Source organism: Macaca fascicularis, chromosome 11 (genome assembly GCF_037993035.2).
Source record: "Macaca fascicularis isolate 582-1 chromosome 11, T2T-MFA8v1.1".
Taxonomy (NCBI): domain Eukaryota; kingdom Metazoa; phylum Chordata; class Mammalia; order Primates; family Cercopithecidae; genus Macaca; species Macaca fascicularis.
Window position 1 is genome coordinate 23,854,249 of NC_088385.1, and position 22,048 is coordinate 23,876,296.

A 22,048-nucleotide genomic window follows, 5' to 3' on the forward strand; every position below is an offset into this window, starting at 1 on the left:
TTTCTGGGCCTGTCTTGCTGTACTCTAAAACTTCCTGTTGTTCTAAGTAGTTCCTGCCACTTTTAACTTCTGTTATAGTTGATTGACCTGGCAATCACAGTACCAGAACATAAAATTTCTGCCATGGACAGAAGTTAGAAATTTGTTATCACACCTATTTGTAGGCATAGGTTGTTGTACTGTTACTGTCATAATGTCCCTTGGGACCAACATTTTTATCCCCTCCCTCTCTTTCTTGCATCTTAACACAGGGGATTTATAATACTGCCAGATTTACTGAGGCAGTATTTTATGGTGCAAAAGCTATATACCAGGGAAAAAATAAGTCTGAGCCCTTATACTAATTTTGTCTTTAAAATTTTTGAACATCAGAGATTGTATTTTTGTATCTTAGATTATGCTGTCTTTAATTTAAATTTATATTTAACAATTTTATTTTAACATAATAATTATATTATTCAGTGCTAATACATAAGGGACATCACATTTCTTTTCTTTTCTTCTTCTTCTTCCCCTCCTCCTCCTTCTCCTTCTTTCCTCTTTTCCTTCTCCTTCTCCTTCTTCCTCTTCCTCTTCCTCTCCTTCTCCTTCACTGTGACAGGGTCTGGCTCTGTCCCCTAAGTTAAAATGCAGTGGCATGTATATGACTTGCTGCAGCCTCGATTTCCCAGGCTCAAGTTATTCTCCCTCATCAGCCCTCCAAGTAGCTGAAATGATGGGAGTGTGCCACCATGCTAGTCTAATTTTTGTATATTTTGTAGAGGGGGGATTTTGCCATGTTGCGCAGTCTGGTCTCTAACTCCTGGGCTCAAGCAGTCTGCATGCCTCTGCCACTCAAAATGTAGGGATTAGAGGCATTTTAGCCACTGCACCCTGTGAACATCACATTTCTGATTCACTTTTTTTTTTTTTCTGGGACTCCTAGTATATTGCCTAGTACCCAATTGAAAACCAAACATTAGTGGAATGAATGAATAAATTAATTAATCTATATATAATAGTATGGTAGAGTGTCAAGGATAACCAAATGTTAAGCGAACAAAGTAAGTTACAAAACAGCATTTATGCATGATGCTATTTGGAAGTAAAATGAACTAAACCAACAAATAATAATATGCATATGAAAAATATTGAAGGGATATAGTTATACTGTTAACAGTAGCATTGAAGGGTACTCTTTCTGTGTTATGTAGTTTTGTAATTTTAAATCTTATATAACTCATATTTACAAAATTCAGATATTAATGTATTTAAATTACATTGAAATATTTTGTTTACTTTTATAATTCTACAGGTTTTTTCCAGTCTTTGAAAAGCATCCTTACCAATCCCCTGTATGTTATATTTGTAATTTTTACATTGTTACACATGAGCAGCTACATTGCTTCTATTACTTATATCATTAAAATCATGGAGCAACAGTATGGTCGGTCTGCATCTGAGACTAACTTTTTGTTGGGTAAGATATATTTTTACCTGTTTGCTTGACAAATGAAACATTACTGAGTACTTGTGTTAAAAGACACATTTTATTGTGAAGGTGATTTCACATTTTACTAAATATACTTTTAGTATCTCTCGTAACATCTGTCAATATTGTGACATAACCACTGTTCTGCATTTGAAGTTGCATCTCATGTTAGATGAGTTCTAAAAACAAAGTTGCTTTTGAATAAAACATTTAGATGTGGTATCTGCATAATTGGATCTTACAGTGCTGAGATCCTGAGACAAACCCTTTTGTAATCTAATCGTGATAATCCTGTTATTCATGGACTGAAATAAGGCCTCAGCCACTTACAGAACATATGATATTGATGTTTTTTTAAAAAAGAATCAATTTAAATGTATCACAAAATATGCATGATTCAAAAAAATATCATATTTTAGAGAGTATTTTTTTGCTACAGTATCTATTTTCAGTGTCATATTGAGACATGCCTATTAAGAAGTTATAACACTTTGTAGAAACTATTCTACAAATCTATTATACAAAACTATCAATTTGTAGAAGCATTGTAGAAGTTTGACAAATATGTGATGAGTTTAAAAAATTTATCAAGTGGTATGTGACTAGGTCATGAGTACATGAGAAAATAAGAATTAGAAAATGAATGTACTGAAGCACTAGACCAGGCACCTGGATGATCTCCCTGTTGAACTTCAAAGTTTAAACTTAAAAGTTAACTTTTGACTCCCAATAACTTGATCTGAATTTTTTGTTAGAGGAAACGTCATCTTTAATAACTCTTATAGGACACGGTAAAATTGTAGGAGGAATTGACCATTTTTAATCCTGTATGTTGATCTTTTTTATTGTACCCTGGTACAATGTGTACCCTAGTATATATGTGTTTTGATGAATAAGGATGAGACATTGCTTCAGGAATTCAATTCTAAATCTCTGGGAAAATTTGAAGTAAGCTTCAGAGGTTTGGAACTCTATTGTGAGAGATGTAAAGGATTTTAGATGGCAGGCTCAAAATCTCATAGGAAAAAAGAGTTTGTTTTGTTGTTGTTGATTTCCAGAAAAAAAGAATGTGCTTCACAGAAATAATCTGTTCAGACACACAAATATCCTTAGCCATTGCCTTTTGCTCTTGAAGAAACCAAACCCTCATAACTGGCAGGAAGAAATTATTTTTGTCTCTCTTATATGGTACACTGGTCCCCCTACCTCCACCTTAGTCTGCCACCCTCGTCTTAAAGAAGTGATATGATGGGATGAATTTGGTTCATCCAACCTCGTACTGTGTTTCATATAAAAACACGTATCTGAAAAAATGTATATATTTATATCTATTCGTTTAAATATATCTATTTAAATATGTGTATTTATTTTTATATATTCATTTAAATAGATATATTTAAATATGTGTATATATTTTTATATACATGTACTTTTTTTATATATATACACTAATGTTGGCAATAGGAAAATGACCTGAAAAAGATTACACAACTACATATATTTATATGTATACACATATATATTTATATATATTTATGTATTTATATATTTTATATATTTATTTATTTTATTTATTTATATATTTATTTTATATATTTATATATTACATAATATATTATATTATATGCATAATATATAAATGTATGTAAATATATGTGAATATTTATATATTATACATATAATATAATAAAATAATAAATATTATAAATAAATAATATATAAATATAAAATATATATTTATATATATTTAAGAGAGTGTGTGTGTATATATATCTATTTACAGCTTTTTTCTCTTCTTTTATTTCTAGGAATCCTAGCCCTACCTGCTATTGCAATCGGCATGTTTTCAGGAGGATATATCATTAAAAAATTCAAATTGTCTTTAGTTGGACTCGCCAGATTGGGATTTTGTTCTGCAACAGTGCATCTCTTATCTCAAGTTTTATATTTCTTTCTAATCTGCGAAAGCAAATCAGTTGCCGGCCTTACCTTGACCTACGATGGGTTTGTATATATCATTATATCAATTGCATAATATGTTAACCATACAATTAAAAGATTATGTGTAAGGAATATAGGGTAGAAAACAATTGTAATTAAACTTTCTTTTCATTGAGAGAAATTTCATTTTTGAAATTCTTAAAATGTTCACTCCCTAAGACCTTAAGGTGATTTTATTCTTTCAGTAAAGAAAAACAATATAGGTTGAAATAATAACGTCTACAATTTATGGGTAATTGTAATGAGTGGTGGGTAATTTTATCTGCATTTTATAAATGAGAAAGTAAAGACTTTGCCTTTTTATTCACATTCTCTCATGAAGGTATAGTGATATTTTAAGACTATATGATATATGTTGATGCCACCAGTCTGACAGCTAAAAATATGTGTGCTTATGTATTAAAATGTATTAATATTAACTTCTACTAGAGTGTCTATAGATATAACTAATTAAAACAAAAAAAATTGGGTCCTTCAATACTTTTTGAGACTCTGAAGGACTCCTAAGAAAAAATGTATTTGAAAACTGTCGAAAAATTATTTTTCCCCAAAAGTCTCTATGAGGTTGACATTTTTTACAAAGAGTAGTCACATTGCTAAGCTATGGCAGAACTAATCTGAACACAAGAGGATCTGATTGCAATTTCTGGACTAGGCCTTTATCTTAGTCCATTTCAGCTGCTATAACAAAATATTGTGTCATTTGTAAATACACAGAAATGTATCTCTCACAGTTCTGGAGGCTGGAACATACAAGATCAAGGTGCTGGGAGATTTGGTATCTGGTAAAGGCACGCTTCCTAGTTCATAGATTGTGACTTCTAGCTGTGTTTAGTCATGGTGGAATATGCAAGGGGTCATTAACTCCATTCAGGAGGGTTCGCCCTCATGACCAGATCACATTATGACAGCCCTGTCTCTTAATACCTTCACATAGGAGATTAGATTTCAATCTATGAATTTAGGGGTGCACAAATATTTAGACCATAGCAATCATAAACCTTTCTCCATAGCTACTCCCAGTAGGATGTCCTCAAGCAAAATAATGAATTAGATGACTTTAAATGAAATTATTAATAATGTGTTTTCTAAATTACTGATGGACTTTTTTCTCAATTTAAATGACATACTTATTTACAGGTACTTCATCAATCCCCAATCATTAACGAATTTTTGCAAAACAAAATAACTTTTAAAATCTTGAAGCAGAAAATTTATACAAATAATATGGTTTATAATTTTAGCCATGATTAAAATTATATTTAATAATTTATAGCCTTATTATAATGTAAATCAGTTTAAACATATTGTAGTGTCGCTTAAAAAATATACAGAACTTTTCTAGCCCTTTTCAACTGATTCTATTATTTTTTGTTTTTCATTCTTCAGAGGTTTGGCTCTAACCAAAATGAATTCTTATTTTATGTAGTTAAGATACAGATTTTAAAGTTCAACCACATTAACTAGCATCCATAGATTCACAGAAGTTTATAGTGACCTGAGAGGAACTTCAATCTAATGCCATTCCCTTTATCTCACCGCCCCCCCCCCCAAAAAAATGAGTCTAGAAAAATAAAGTTACTTTTCTAATGTGAAACTTCTTGATGGAATCGTAACAACCTCTTGTGTAAGTCTTATCTAATCCCTGATCTATTTTTTAAGTTTTACTTTTTCTAAGTAATAAATCGTGTCTTGGTATAGAAGGAGAGTTACAAGCATTAAAAAATTAAAAGCATTTTTAAAAACCTATTTTGGCATTATCAGATCAAGTTTCTTGATCTAATTAAAGAAAATCCTTTATTTCATTTCTCTCTTCTTTCCCTCACCTTCCCTCCTCCTTTATTTCCCCTCTACTTCCCCCTTGTCTCTCTCCTCCTCTTCCTTCTTTTCTTCCACTATCTTCTCTTTCTCTCTTTTTGATATATGTCTATCGTATATTTTCAGAAATAGTCCAGTAAAATCTCATGTAGATGTACCACTTTCTTATTGCAACTCAGAGTGCAATTGTGATGAAAGTCAATGGGAACCAGTCTGTGGGAACAATGGAATAACTTACATCTCACCTTGTCTAGCAGGATGCAAATCTTCAAGTGGTAATAAAGAGCCCATAGTGAGTATTTGTTTTTGTTTTTCCTTCTCTCCTTAATCAAAATCACAGATTTGATTTTTTAATAATTGCTTATCGTATCTTCCTATAGCTAAGGTCTCCAGTATAAAGGATAAAAGATTTCAATATTATCTGTCATTGTGATGGATGTGAAGTATAAACAAAGCTTCATATGAAGTCCTGCTTAGGACACAACCAAGATTTTCTGTTATTTGAATTCTATTTTAAGATTACCCCACTTTTTTCTTGAGAGTGTAGAAATATGACCTATTAAAATTTAATCCACTTAGGATTTCTAAGAAGCATCTGATTTGACTGAAGCACAGGATTTCAATTAATTTGGAATTAATTTATCCATCAGAAGTTAGAGGAAAGTCCTGATTAACGTGTTGTCGGCACTACCTACTTTACTGGGACAATAATCTATGTGCATTTTAATATATACATCCTGATGTGTTTAGCTAGGGGCTCACTGGGGCTTTTGACTTTCCAATAAATTAATCAAGGATTTATGCTCACTTAACTGCCCAGTTCTCGATTTCCTATGTTGATTTCCTCACAGCCAGCACTTCTGTTACCCAGGATAATTTAGTATCCTGCTCACTTGTTGCCAACATATCCATTAGAAATTCCATTTTTTTCCTTCACTCAAAAGGTTTTTTTCCATGTGAGCCTCAGGTTTTTCCCAATATCCTGGGTAACTCCCAATAGTTGGAAATTGGGTATGGTATCCCGCATACCTACCATTCACTCAACGTCTCACAAAGTTGTGTAATCATTTTTCAGGCCATTTTCCTATTGCCAACAATAGCAACATAGTCAGCTATGATAATTACTCTCCATCACACTCTTCTATGTTTCATTTTTAAACATTTTTCATCTTTCCCTTGCCCACTGTCATGCTGATATATCATGGAAAGGCATGGAGAAATTTGAAGAATAAAGCGTCCTAGGTTCCTTGAAGATAGGCCATAACTTTAATAAACTTGCACAACATATATGGCCCAAAGACTATACTTAAAAGCCCACATCTCATATTCCTCGACTATAATATCTTTTAGTAAGGGTGCCCTCATTTAATCCCTAGTTTCACTTTGCCCAACAGTGAAGATCTGAAAGAAACATAATATTAGAATCCTAAAAAGAGCTCTGTCTACATGGAGATATCTTCTTAATATGGACAATGGCTCTACCCTCTGGGGGCTACTGCAAAATTCCTTTACTAAATCCTCAGTTAAAAAAAAAATCTCTTTATAAAATAATGTTCTCTGTATCAAATTTGGTTTTATTGGCCAATGTGCTTTCTCTAAAAAGATTGCTCCATATTATTCTTAGTGAAAAAAAAGAAGGATTAGAGGAAGCTTGGTGGAACTATAAAAGTATAGATTTAAATTCTTTTAAAATTCTTCCTTCAGTAATTATTCTTTAGCACTAGTAGGTTAAAGACAAACTTCCCTTAAACTTTTGTTTAGCCTAGAATCAGAATAGATTTTTTTTAAAGCCACCTACCTACAAACACTGCCTGATTAAACCTCTCAAATCACTTGATCCTAATGTTCCCCTTCTGGACTCTTACCATTAGTCAGGACATTCTGTTGTGTTGGACCTCTCTGGTAATAATATTAACTATTTTATTATCTGTCATTATGGTCTTGAATGCTGCTTTCGACTGCTTAAATAGAATTCTGGCATCCATGCCCATCTCTATTTCCTCTGTACTCTGTCCTATTTTCATGAGTGGCTCTAGTTCCAGATTTCGGCCCCTTTCAACCTGCTGTATTTTCTGAAGTTTTGGGGTAATCCTTCCCCAGGCATGTCACTAATACTTAGTAGAGATTGTTAAAGTGAGTAAAAATGCATATTTTAGGAAGTAAGTGTGGTTGAAAGAGCAATATTGAAAACAATTTATATTGATGAGAAAATTATATACAGTTTCATACACTAATTTCTTAAATTATTTCCCAATTTTAATATTAAGAATTTATTAAATGTTAATATTCAATTACATTATCTTATACAGAAAGTAATTCAGGAAGCAATTTTGTCTTTCATTATTAAGCAACTGTATTTTTATAATATTTTTAAAACTATAAATATTTTAGTTCGAGACTTCTTTAAATATAATGGAATGTATTCATAGCCCAGTTGCATGTGGCAAATGTATTTGGTAATATTTCAAAAATTATTTTTAGGTGTTTTATAACTGTAGCTGTGTGGAAGTAACCGGTCTCCAGAACAAAAATTACTCAGTGCATCTGGGTGAATGCCCAAGAGATGATGCGTGTACAAGGAAATTTTATGTTTATTTTGCAATTAAAGTCTTAGATTCTTTCCTCTGTGCAATTGGACTTACCTCATATTCCGTGCTGGTGATTAAGTAAGTATGATGTTTTAAAACACTATCATGTATATTAAACTAAAAACACACCCAATGATATACATATTTTCCGTATTTAGCTCAAATTCATATTTTGTTACATTTTAATTTTCTGGGAATTCATTTTCTTAGAATTATTATGATATTTCAATGCTATCATTAATAATATAATTTTGTCTCTAATACTTCCATTGTGAAATCTAGACTCTATACATTCTTCTTTTATTGAGAATCTTAAGACACACACTGATTGACAATTGCCTCAATTGTAAACGAGTCTCTATATGATTCAAAAAGAACTTTTAATTTTCAGTTGCCTTGGATCCTAATGGGCTAGTTAGAGGAAATCATCTGTTGATTTCATTGAAAGAAAACATTTTGCAACAAGATATAAATATAAACTTCCGTGTGTGATGAAATTCTAATGCTGTAAATTTACCCACAGCATGGCTTCTGACCTAGTATCCCTTAATACCATTGTAGACAGAAGAAAAGTGTATGTAAAGAATTCATTCCTTTCTTCACTCATTAAACAGATATTTAGACAGGATGTGATGCTTAATGAAGAATATTTCTTGGTAAATAAAACCAATAAGGTACCTGTTGTCTCATAGCTTAGAAAATCGACGAGCGACCTGAGAAAAATAAGTCTTAAAATAAACACATAATTACAAATTCCTCTTAGTCTTAATAAGGAAAAAGACTGCTAATAAATGGAATAAAAAGAGAAATGAAATTTGGGAGTGAAATGAGAGTATATGAGGGAAAGGACTCACAAAGTACATCTTAAAAGAAGTGATGTTTTATCTAAAAGCATACAGAAAGAACGGAATGAAGGGCTTTCAGGAAGAGGGTCTAGGTACTGATTCCTTAAGACAGGAAAGAACTAGTGTGTTTGAAGACTAAAAAGAATCCAGTTCATTGGACCATACTGAGTGAGAGGGGTATGGCATAAGATAAGTTTGGAAAATTAGGGAGGAAGCAGATAATGTGTGCCCTACTGGCCAATATAATAATTCAGTCAACTAAAACTGTAAACATGTAAAGACAGGCATGTGGATCTTAAAAATATACATGATAAGTAGAATAACCTGGGTTAACATCTGATTGTACTTTTAAAACATACTAGTTGATCATATTCATGGTCTGCTAACAGCATGACATGATAGAAAAAAAAAATGTGTTTTTAAATTTTGTTAACATGAAAGTAAACCTGTAAACTAAATTTACAGTTGTTAAATTTTGACCCTGACTGCAAGTCTTATCAAATTATTTATAGTAAATATTCCACAAATACAGCTTCACCTTCAATATAAAACGTCTACTCAGAGGGAGAAGCATATATTTGCTAAAATACAATTTCATTAAAATAAAAATTCACCTCAAAACCTCATACTAGTTTGTATCTCAACATGTTTCAACTTCTTAATTAAAACTTTTTCATGAGGAGAGTTTTAAAAATACTGTTTCATCCTTGATAATTATGATTTATCTAATTAGGAAAGTTATGAAATCAACGTTACCACTTGTCAAAAGCATTTATTAATCTCTCACTAGCCTTTGATTTTCTTTGAAGAAAAGTTTTGTGAAGCAGACTAGAGAACACAGATATAAAATATGAACTTCAGTCTGTTAATGATTTTCTAATGCTTATATCGTAAGACTATTGCTAAAACTAGACTAAGCAGGAGTGTAGGCATTTACTCATCCAATACATATTTATTATGTGTGTCAGCCACAGGTCCATGCAATGAGGATGCAAATGTGAATGAAAGTGGTAAAACTTCATTGGCATCCAGTGGGCATGGGGAATGGGGGATGGATTGGCACAGGAGAAGAACTAATAAACAAATAAGCAAGTAAATATGTAAAATAGGGTAAGTGTGCAACACTAGAAAGAAGGATCAGAGTAAGAAAATAGAAAAAGTAGGGATAGGTAAGAAACACTAGTTCAGACATTGTGCACTGGAAATCATATGATAAGAAGCCTAAATGAAGAACTGAAGAGTGAAACTACCAGCCATGCTAAATGGGGCCAGGGAAGGAACAATCTAGGCAAGGTAGAGCAGAGGTAAAGCCCTGGTGTGGAGCATACTTGACATATACATGGTCAGAAAAAAGTGTGTGAGGAAGAGAGAGGTATGAAGCACAATGACAGAGCTAGCATTGATCCAGATTATGTTGTTCAAAGGAAAGTCTTTGGAACTTATTCTAAACGTGTTCAGAAGCCCTAGAGGATTTAAGTGTTAGTATTACCTAATGCTTATGGCTTACCTAATGAGAAGAACACTTGAACTGTGCATGCAGATGGAGCGTGTTTTTGGAAGACAAAAATTAAATCATGGAAAAGAGAAGGCTATGATCATTCTTCACAAGATGGGGTCTCAACTGAGCATGGTTATGATTAAGGAAGTGGGAAGTGACTTGAGTCTCAGTCTTTGTTTTGTTTTTTAAGGCAAAGCCAATATAATTTGCTGCTCAATTGAATACGGCAGGTGAGAGAGAGAATTTAAGGATGATCTGAAAATTCTGATCTGAGTTCTGAAAAAATTATAGTACTGTCGAACAAAATGGGAAAGACTAAGGAAGAGTAGTTTTGGGAAAGTGGACAAGTAAGACTTCTTGTGTCTCTAAAACTGAGCTGCCTGTTAGATACCTACCGACAATGTCATGTGTAGAATCTACTATTCAGGAGAAACACTAAAGTTAGAAACATAAATTTTAGAGTTAGCAACATACAGATGCTATTTAAATTCAGTGCTCTATTGAGATCTTCTAGGGACTCAGTACAGATAGAAACTAGATCCTAGGACCAACACCTAGTGCTCTAACTTTAGAAATCAATAATAGAAGAAGCCAGTGAAGGAAACAGAGGAAGTCCCGTGAGTTATGAGAAAAACTGAGAAAAGATCATGTTCTTGAAGCATAATGAAGAATATATGAAGTAGTGAGTAAAGCAACTATGTCAAGGGCTGCTGAGAGTTCACAGGAGTTAGGGACTAGAAAGTGACCCTCAGATTTCATTATATGCTGATCACTGTTAGCCCAAACAAAACTGGTGTATGAAGAAGGAAGGGAAATATAAGGCTGCTTTGGTTATTAAAAAGTGTTTCATTTTTATGGATTTAGGGGTACAAGTGCAGTTGTGAAACATGGATATACTGTGCAGTGAAGTATGGGGTTTTGTGTTCTCATCATCTGAATAGAGTACATTGTATCCAGTAGATAGTATTTCATCCCTCCCACCCTCCCGTCCCATCCCATCCCTGCCACCCTCTGCCAACCTCCCACACTTTAGAGTCTCTAATGGTCTATTGTTTCACTGTGTATGTCCTTATGTACCCACTATTTAGCTCTCACATCAAAGTGAGTACATGCATTTTTTAACTTTCTGTTTCTGACTCATTTCACTAAGGATAATGGCCTCCAGTTCTACCCATAATACTGCAAATGACTTGACTTCATTTTTTATGGCTGACTAGTATTCCATGATATATACATATATATCAAATTCTTAATCTAACTCTCAGTTAATGGACATTTAGATTAATTTACGACTTTGCTTTTGTCATTAGTGCTGTCATAAGCATACGAGTGCAGGTATTTTTTGTTTGTTTGTTTTTGTTTTGAGACAGAGTCTTACTTTTTTTGCTAAGACTGGAGTGCAGTGGTGGGATCTCATCTCCCTGCAATCTCCGCCTCCCAGGTTCAAGCAATTCTCCTGCCTCAGCTCTGAGTAGCTGGGATTTCAGTCACCCACCACCATACCTGACTGATTATTTTGTATTTTATTTTATTTTATTTTGTTTTATTTATTTTAATTTTTAGTGGAGATGTGGTTTTCACTATGTTAGTCAAACTGGTCTCAAACTCTTGACTTCAAGTGATCTGCCTGCCTTGGCCTCCCTAAGTGCTGGGATTGCAGGCATGAGCCACTTCACCCAGCCACAGGTGTCTTTTTAATAAAATTATTTATTTTTATTTAGGTAGACATCCAGTACTGGGATTTCTGGATTGAATGGTAGTTCAGTTTTTAGGTCTTTGGTAAATCTCTATACTGTTTTCCACAGAGGTTGTACCAGTTTACATTCCCACCAACAGTGTATAAGCATTCTCTTTTCTCCTCATCTTCACCAACATCTGTCGTTTTTTGACTTTGTAATAGTAGCTATCATAAGGATATAAGATGATACTGTGATTTTAATTTTAATATCTCTGATGATTAGTGATGTTGGGGATTTTTTATATGTTTATTGACCACTTGTATGTCTTCCTTTGAAAAATGTCTGTTCATGTCCTTTGCCCACTTTTTAATGAGGTTCTTTTTCTTTTCATTGAGTTGAGTTCCTCATATATTATGGATATTAGCACTTTATCAGATCCATTGTTTACAAATATTTTCTCCCATTCTGTGGGTTGTCTGTGTCCTCTGTTGATTATTTCTTTTACTCAGCAGAAGATTTTCAGTTTAATTAAGTTCCATTGGCGTATATTTGTTGTTGTTGTATTTGCTTTTGAGAATGTAATCATAAATCCTTTGCCTAGATCAATGTCCAGGAGAGTTTTCCTAGGTTTTCCCCTAAGATTTTTTATAGTTTCAGGCCTTACATTTAAGTCTTTTTTTTTTTTTTTTTTTTTTTTTTTTGAGGCGGAGTCTCGCTCTGTCGCCCAGGCTGGAGTGCAGTGGCGCGATCTCGGCTCACTGCAAGCTCCGCCTCCCGGGTTCCCGCCATTCTCCTGCCTCAGCCTCCCGAGTAGCTGGGACTACAGGCGCCGCCACCACGCCCGGCTAATTTTTTTTTTGTATTTTTAGTGGAGACGGGGTTTCATTGTGTTAGCCAGGATGGTCTCGATCTCCTGACCTCGTGATCCGCCCGTCTCGGCCTCCCAAAGTGCCGGGATTACAGGCTTGAGCCACCGCGCCCGGCCACATTTAAGTCTTTAATCAATTTTGAGTTAATTTTTATATATGGTGAGAGATAGAGATTCCATTTTATGACTGCATATATGACTCTCCAATTTTCCCAGTACTATTTATTGAATAGAATGTCCTTTCCTCAGTGTATATATATTTTTGCCTTTGTCAAAGATCAGTATGTTGTAGGTATGTGGTTTTATCTCTAGCTTCTGTAGTCTGTTCCATTAATCTATGCATTTATTTTTATACTATTACTATTTATTTTGGCTTATAGACTTGAAGTATAATATAAAGTATAATATAATTAGAAATACTGAACAAATAATGAGTAATTAAATTGAATTGAATCAGTAATAAAAAAAGAAATCTCCTAATAACAATAAAAAGTGCAAGAACAGTTGACATCACTGCCAGGTAAGGTAGTGTAATAGTCAGGTAAGGTAATAACTTCAGCTTATTTTTTGCTTAGGATGAATTTGCTCTTCAGGATCTTTTTTGGTTCCATATGAATTTTAGGATTTTTTTTCTAATTCTATAAAACCTGATATTGATAATTTAATGGAAATTGCATTGAATCTTTATAGGTTGCTCTGGGCAGGATGGTCATTTTACATAATATTAATTATTTCAATTCATGAGTATAGGAACTTTTTCCATTCCATTTTGTCATATATGACTTTTTAATCAGTTTTTTTTGTAGAGATTTTTTTACCTCTTAGGTTAAATGTATTCCTATTTATTATATTTTTTATCTATTATATATATCAGTAAAAAAAATCTTGTTATAGACAACTGTATTATCTATCAGATAGATAACTATTGGGATTCTTTTGTTGATTTGGTTCTCAGCTAGATCATTATTTGTGTATGGAAATTATACTCATTTTTGTAAATTGGTTTTATATCCTGAAACTTTACTGAAATAGTTTATCAAGTCTAGGAGACTTTCAGAGGCATCTTTAGGATTTTCTAGGTATTAGATTATATCATAAATAAAAAGAAATAATTTGAATATTTGTTTTCCAATTTGGATACCTTTTATTCCTTTTTTTGTCTGATTGCTCTAGATAGAACTTCCAATACTATGTTGAACAGGAGTGGTGAAAGTAGACGTCCTCATCTTGTTCCCATTCTTAGAAGTAATGCTTACAGTTTTCTCTCACTCAGTATGTTGTTAACTGTGGTTTGCATTTTACGGCTTTCATTATTTTGAGGTGTGTTTCTTCTATGCCTAGTTTAGTAATGGTTTTTATCATAAAGGAATGCTTGATTTTATGAAGTGCTTTTTCTGTATCAGTTGATTTTATATGCTTTTTGGTTTTAATTATGTTAGTTTGATGAATCACATATATTGATTTGCATATGTTGAACCATCTTTGCATTTCAGGAATAAAGACTGCTTCATCATTGTGATGAACCTTTTGATGTGCTGCCGAATTCAATTTTCTACTGTTTTATTGAGGATAATTTGATCTATGTTCATCAGGAATATTGATCTGTAGTTTTATTTTTTATTTATTATTTACTTGCCTAGTTTTGGTGTCAGGGTGATGCTGACTTTATAGAATGAGTTAGGGAGGATTCCTTCCTTCTTGATTTTTTGAACAGTTTTAGTAGAATTGTTATCATTTCTTCCTTGTTTCTTTGGTAGAATTTGGCAGTGATGCCAACTGTTCTTGCACTTTTTATTGTTATTAGGAGATTTCTTTTTTATTACTGATTCAATTTAATTACTCATTATTTGTTCAGTATTTCTATTTTTTCTTGGTTCAAATTCGGGAAGTTGTATGTTTCCAGGAATTTATCAATTTTCGGTAGGTTTTCTAGTTTATATATGTAGAGATGTATGTAGTAGACTTTGATGATCTTTTGTATTTCTGTGGTAATAGTTTTAATGTCACCTTTATCATTTCTGATTGTGCTTATTTGAATCTTCTTCCTTTTAATGGTTAATCTACTAGCAGTCTAGCAATCTTGTTTATATTTTCAGATAACCAACTTTTTTTTTTCACTGATCCTTTGTAAATTTTTTTGCCCACATTTCATTTAGTTTTTTTCTTTGTTATTGCTTTATTCTGCCAGTTTAGGGTGTGGGTTGTTCTTGGTTTTCTAGTTCCATGTGGCATGATATTAGATAGGCATTTAATGCTACAAACTTCTCTCTTAGCACTGATTTGATGCATCTCAGAGGTTTTGATATGCTGTCTTTATTTTTTATTCATTTTGATTTTTAAAAATAATTCTGCCTTGATTTCAATAATTGTTCAGGAACAAGTTATTTAATTTTCATTTATTTGTATAGTGTCAAGAATTCCTCTATGTACTAATTTCTATTTTTATTTCACTGTGTTCTAAGAAGGTACTTGATGTAATTTTGATTTTTTAAAAAATGTATTCACTCTTGCCTGTGAAATGGCAGATGGTCAAATTTTTAGCATGTTTCACGTGTAGATGTGAAGAATCTATATTCTGTGGTAGTAATATAAGACGTTCTGCAAATGTTTGTTAGGTTCATTCGGTCTAGTGTTCTATTTACCAGTTTTCTTTGTTGATTTTTAGCCTCCATGATCTTCCTATTTCTGTCGGTGGGTTATTTATGGACCTTACTAACGTTGCATTGGCATCTCTCTCTTTTCTTCAGTCAAGTAGTATTTGTTTTATGAATCTGAGTGCTACAATGCTCGATGCATGCTTTTAGAATTGTTATGTCCTTTTGTTGAATTGAGTCTTTATAAAATATGATAACCTTTTTTCGTTTTTTTACCGTTTTTTATTTGAAATTTGTTTGATCTAACACAAGTATAGCTAGAGTTGGTTTATGTGACCATGGGATATCTTTTTGCACCCCTTTACTTTGACTCTGAAAATGTCTATACCAGTTAGTTTAGTTAGGTGGGTTTCTTGTGTGTAGCATAAAGTTGGATCTTTTTTTTAAAACATTCTGCCAACCTATATTTTCCACTTAAGGAGCATTTAGTCTGTTTACATCTAAGGTCAGTATTTGAAGTTTCGTTCGCATAATATTGTTAATTAGTTCTTAATTGCTTTGGGGCATCAATTAGGTGATTTCTTTATAAGATCTGTGTGTTTTATACTTTTGTGTGTTTCCATAATGATTAGTATTGCTCTTTCATTTCTGTTTTTAAAACACTTTTGAGTATTTCTTGTAGTGCCAGTCTGTGACAAATACATTTAGTGTTTGCTTATTATCTAGGAAATACCTTATTTCTCTTTGAATTATTAAGCTTAGTTGAGGAGGATAAAAAAAATTCTTGTCTGGCCTTATTTTGTAAGAAGACTCAAAATAGGACCCCAGTTTCTTTTTGGCTTGTACAGTTCCTGCTTACAAGTTTCCTGCAAACTCTGGTATGAGTTTGATGAGATTTCTTTTATAGATGATTAGACACTTCTCTCTTGCCACTTTTATGTTGACTTTGGATAGTCTGATGACTATATGTCTTTCTTAGATTATTCTTGTAATACATATCCCAGGAATCATCTGAGATTTTTATATCTGGATGTTTAGGTCTGTAGCAAGACCAGGGAAGTTTTCCTGAGTTATTTATTCAAACAAGTTACCCACACTTTTTACCTTCTCTTCTTCTCCCCTTGTAATGGCTATAATTCATAGGTTTGGATGCTTTACATGATAACCTAGTTCTTGAAGGCTTTGTTAAGTTTTGCAATTTATTTTTCTGTATTTGTCTTACTGGGTTTACTTAAAAGACCTGTCTTCTAGTTCTTAAATGATTTATGCTGCTTGTTCAGCCTGTTAAAGTTTTCAGAACTATTTTGCAGTTCCATCAAAATATTTTTCATTTTCAGAAGTTGTGTCTGTTTTTCTCAATAAAATCTGTATTTTCTTTTTTATGCTACATCATTTTCCTGGTGTGTTTATGATGGCTTTCAACTTTTGGATCTCAATCTTTACATAATCCTGTATTTCTTAAAGGCCTTATTTCTTGGAGGATTCTTTAGAATTCTTTAGAATCAATATGTTGGATATTTTTTTTTTAGAGTTGGAGTCTCACTCTGTCACCAGGCTGGAGTGCAGTGGCATGATCTCGCTCCCTGCAACCTGCACCTCCTGGCTTCAAGCGATTCTCCTATCTCAGCCTCCTGAGTAGCTGGGACTACAGGTGCATATTCTTTATCGACTATATCAAAGATTTTATTTTGTTTAGAATCCACTGCTGGAGGTTACTGTGGTCCTTTGGAGAGGTTGTAACACTCTTTCTTCTTTATACTTCCAAAATTGTTTATCTGATTCTTCCTCATTTAGATAAGCTCTCTCTCTCTTTTTTGAATTTATTTTGTTTTAACAGGATTTTTCTCCCTTTGAAAATGTGACTATAATGTGTGCTGCATAGAATGTGAAAGGCTATATTGAAGAGGATCAGGAAAAAATGCTAGAAAGGAAAGTGCAAACAGTCAGTATGGAAAGTTCTTTTCAGGAGAAGTGTTACAAGAAGCAGCAGAGAAAAAATGTGGTAGCTAGCATGATTGTGTCATCAAGAGTTCTGTTTATGTTCAGTGCTAGAAATAATACCATGCTTGCATACGAATGAGAAGTAGCAGTACAGATGAAGGAAACTGACAATGCAGAAGAGAGGGAAAGTAATTATAGAGGAAGATGAAAAGAGATGTTAACAAGGACACAGAGTTTTTCTTTGTAGAAGGGAAAATTGTCTATGTGGGTAAAAAGCTGGTAAATGTGTACCTGTCGTGATGAAGAATATTGAGACTTTTTTCTAATTGCTTCTACTTTTTCTGTTATAAAAAAGCAATATAATCAGATGAGAAAGAAGAGAAAGAAAAGAAAGAGTGTTCATATAAGAAAATGTTACCTGGTAATCTTGAAGACTGGAGAAATATACTGACTGGGCAAATGGAGTAGTAAAATATTAGACAATTGCACTGGAGGTCCCCTGAATATTTTTGCTTATTTGAAGTGAGCCCAACCAGCATGTTTGAATTATTTCCTCCAGCCATGCAGCACACTGTACATAGGTGCAGAGAAGGCAGAGGTTTGGATAAAAGCATTTTTGCTTGTCCAATACAGTAAAGGATGAGATAGACAAAAATGTTCAAGATATATGCAAAGGATTGATTATAACAAAACATCATGATGAGAGAGGACGTGAAGAGGTGAAACTAGAGATGGCCTGTGAAGATGTCAGAGGAGTCATAAGCCTAAAGAGCTGGGGCTGGGGTATACTGCAGCAGATGTATGAAAGGGAGTCATTTTAAACTTTGAGAGGTGGTTATGAGGAGTGGGATGCTCAAAATGGAGAGTTTAAAAAGTGGGTAATGATGAACTGATTGTGGGTGAAAGAAATATGACTTTCCAGAGAAAAGGCCAAGAAACTGGAAGAGCAGAGCATTGAGAGCATAGTCTATACGAATATTAAAATAACTAGGAAAAGGAGTAGAAATCATTTTGATGAAAACGACAGAGAACCTAGAATGAAAATTGTCAAGAAATGGTGAGAGCTGTGCTGTGCCAGTCTACAGCTAACTTCGACAAGGAGGTTAGAGAATAGCATATTAGGGTGGTGCACCTCTTCCTGGGATCTAGAGGTCTTTCAGAGGAGAGGACTTCCACATTTCAGGCCCGTTGATATGGAGGCGGTGGAAGGAAAACAATAGAGTTGCATGGAAAGAGTGTTAATGAGGGTTAGACTTCATTTAGAACAAGAAAGTAAAAGAGCTAAAAAGAATGTAGGAAGTTGGCCAGGCACAGTGGCTCACGCCTGTAATTCTAACACTTTGGGAAGCCGAGGCGGGCGGATCAATTGAGGTCAGGAGTTCAAAACCAGCCTGGCCAACATAGTGAAATCCCATCTCTACTAAAAATACAAAAAAAAAAAATTAGCTGGGCGTGGTGGTGGGCACCTGTAATCCCAGCTACTCATGAGGCTGAGGTAGGAGAATTTTTTGAACCCAGGAGGTGGAGGTTGCAGCAAGCTGAGGTCATAGCACTGCACTCCAGCCTAAGCCACAGAGTGAGACTCTGTCTCAAAAAAAATTAAATAAATAAAAATAAACATTTTTGCTGGTAATAAACAAGAGTTTCCATGGGCAAAATAAAAGGGTTTGGGTGATGGGAAAAGAGTAGAAAAGTGAGTTGGATTAAGGGATGTGTATTAAACCATGTGGAATGAGAGTCTTGGTACCCAGAGAAGATCTCAAAATCTTGGCATTCTGCTGGTGACAAGGGTGTGAGGCATGATGTAAGCTGATGACAAATAAAACATCAATCTTAAATGACCCAAAGGAGGGTAATGTTTTAGAACTTAAAAACAAAATACATTTTAATGGCTCAGCCAGAAAAGATTTGGCTCCTTTAGGATATAAATTAGAGTTTTTCTTTAATATTTTGCAAACAGGATGCACATCCTGCACATGCACTCCAGAACTAAAAATAAAAATACTAAAATAAAATAAAAAGGAAGTGAAATAAGCCCCACACATTTTTTTAAAAATCATCAATAATTAAATGAAATGACACATTTAACTTCTTGGGGTGTTTTTTGTGATGAGTTCATCCCGGAAGATATCCATGAAAATCCAGAGCTGCTCAATATCATATATGAAGCAGGCGTCACTCTACAGTGAAAAATATCTTTCATGATAACAGTGCATGGGTGTGTGCATGCAAGTGAGCATGTGAGTATGAGCATGCAAGGAGTAGTGTGAGTGTACATGCATGTAAATGTAGGAGTGTGTATGGTTGTTATTGTATATGTATGTTACTATATCACACATATCCATCATTTCCACAGAATTGAAGATTTCAGGCCCACTCTTCCAAACAATTCACCCTATCTGCAAGTCCCCCAATTCTCCTGCATGCTAACCCTTTCCCTGGGTGAAAATACAAGTTGATAACAAATGTCAGTTTGCCTTGTGCATATAGTATACAAAGTGCAACTTCTGAAAATGAATTACAGTGAAAAATGCATGTCAGGCAATTGTCAGAGAGCTCAACCAGGGGTGAAGTGCAATCTCTCCCTTCCCCAAACCTCCTTTGCGAAATCTGATATTTGAGAGTAACATCTTAATAGAAAAGCTAACCTCCCCTTCCTGCTGATTTTCTCCTGACCACCTCTTTATGAAATAAATTTCCCCCTTATATAGCAGACATGGATTCATTGTCTTCAGTGTGGTGGTGTGTCCTCAACTGGGCTAACAAAGTACTGCTGTACTTGGTGAAAGCAGAGCCAAAACATACTTTCCATTTATTGTCTCTCCTAATATATAACTATCTTATATTTAACTTTTAATATATTATGTTTAATTTAACTTTTGCCTTTTAAAATTTTATAAATCCTGTTGAATTCTTTTCAGAATCTCAATAAATGAATGCTGTTCTGTATAGATGTGATTATGTGTAAATGAAATTGAAGTTTAGAGTTCTAGCTCATTTTATTGGATTCTTATAACATGAGATAAGCATTATTATCTTCACTTAGCAAACAAAGAAACTAAGGCTAAGAGAAATTAAGTGACACACTTCTCCAAGTCACTTAGATGAGAAGAAGCATAATTTGTCTATTTACTCCCAAGAATGTTAACCAGCATAGTATCTCTCAGTAGGTGCTCAGTGAATGTTCGTTGATTGATGACAGCTACATAGCTCTCTGAAAGAGTAACCATCTAAGAGTTCAAGAAAAAAAACACCTTTTTCATCAGTTAATTTATTATTTCAGTAAAACTGGGTGTTTTGAGCCACAGTCACCCTCCCTTATCCCAATCCACCCCCTCCACTAATGCAAAATAATTTTATTTCACTTGGTATATACTAAGTTATCACAGGGTTGGTAGTATAATCAGTTTGTTGAACACAAAAAAATGGAAATAGGGAAATGCAAGAGTGAGTTAGTTCCTAAGTGAGGATACAAGTATACTCTTTACCTTTAATATGACAGTTAAATACACAAGACACTAGAATACAGAAAAGTTTTTGGACCCATCTGGTTGTATTATATAATTTATGAATCATATTAGTAAACTACTCGCTTAACACTGATGATAGAAATAAGATGGCAAAAAGAGGACTGCTAAGAATTACTTTTGGATAAGGGTATATAATATTTCATAAGAGCTACCTTAACTAAATAGTCCACACAAAATCATATTCTTCATAAACACAACAAGTCCGTTCATCACTTTTTTATAGGATTTTCACAAGGAGCAAATATGAAAATTTTGTTAAACTGTCCTGAAATCATAAAGCATAGAATAAATAAGAAATAAAAATAATTATTACCACCCAGGTGTCTGCCTTTTAAAACAATTGAAAATATGACTATATTTAACATGAGCCATTCACTTAAGAGTTCTCATCCTACTATGAAGAAAAATGATACTGATAAATGTTTTGATATTAACTCAGTTTGATATTTTAATGATATGTATTGTTTCTTTGCTTTAATCATATTACAGGATTGTTCAACCTGAATTGAAAGCGCTTGCAATCGGCTTCCATTCAATGATTTTGCGATCACTAGGTATGATAAATATACAGATGAGAAATTTAACATGTAAATATTCATGTTAAGACTTAAAGACAATGTAATTAATTTTTCAACTGTGAGAACGTATGAAAAAGGAATAAGTAAGAATCATTTCCATTTTTGTGATAAATGAAAATAATAACAGGAAAATTGAGTGGCCTAGCAGAGAATTTGATTGTTAATTCTCGTTAAAGCCAATCTGTTAAGAGCAAGGAATCATCATATTATACTTTTTCTAACAGAAAGATAGGTAGTATCTGAAATTTTCCTTCTTTTAGAAATATAAGAATATTTCTTCCAGGTATAGGCAGAGTGGAGAGCCTTCCTTCTAAATGTTTAGAGGCCTTATTTAGGACAGACCTCAATGGCTTAGGAGCCCTAGGAATCTGGTCAGGCTGAAGTTGTATAAAACAACAGGAGTTGTTAACATTAACTGTGTCACTTCCCACTACCTGGTCCTGTAAGGATGAGCAGCTAACCATTGGTAGGAATTAATGCAAAAGGGAATGAGAATTCAGACTCTAGAACTTGGCACCTTAGATTAAGAGTGTGTTCTGAATAAAAGAAAGATCAGAAAAATGTGGTTTATTATTGGCGAAGAGCAAGATTACAGACTCCAGAGACTAAAGGCCTTTTAAAATATTTTTTAATTTAT

At 33.5% G+C, this 22,048-nt stretch overlaps 1 pseudogene; it reads left to right on the top strand.

The window, feature by feature from the left end:
- The window catches only part of LOC102136968 (putative solute carrier organic anion transporter family member 1B7), a 79,850-nt pseudogene that overhangs the window by 30,106 nt on the left and 27,696 nt on the right, over window positions 1-22,048 (top strand).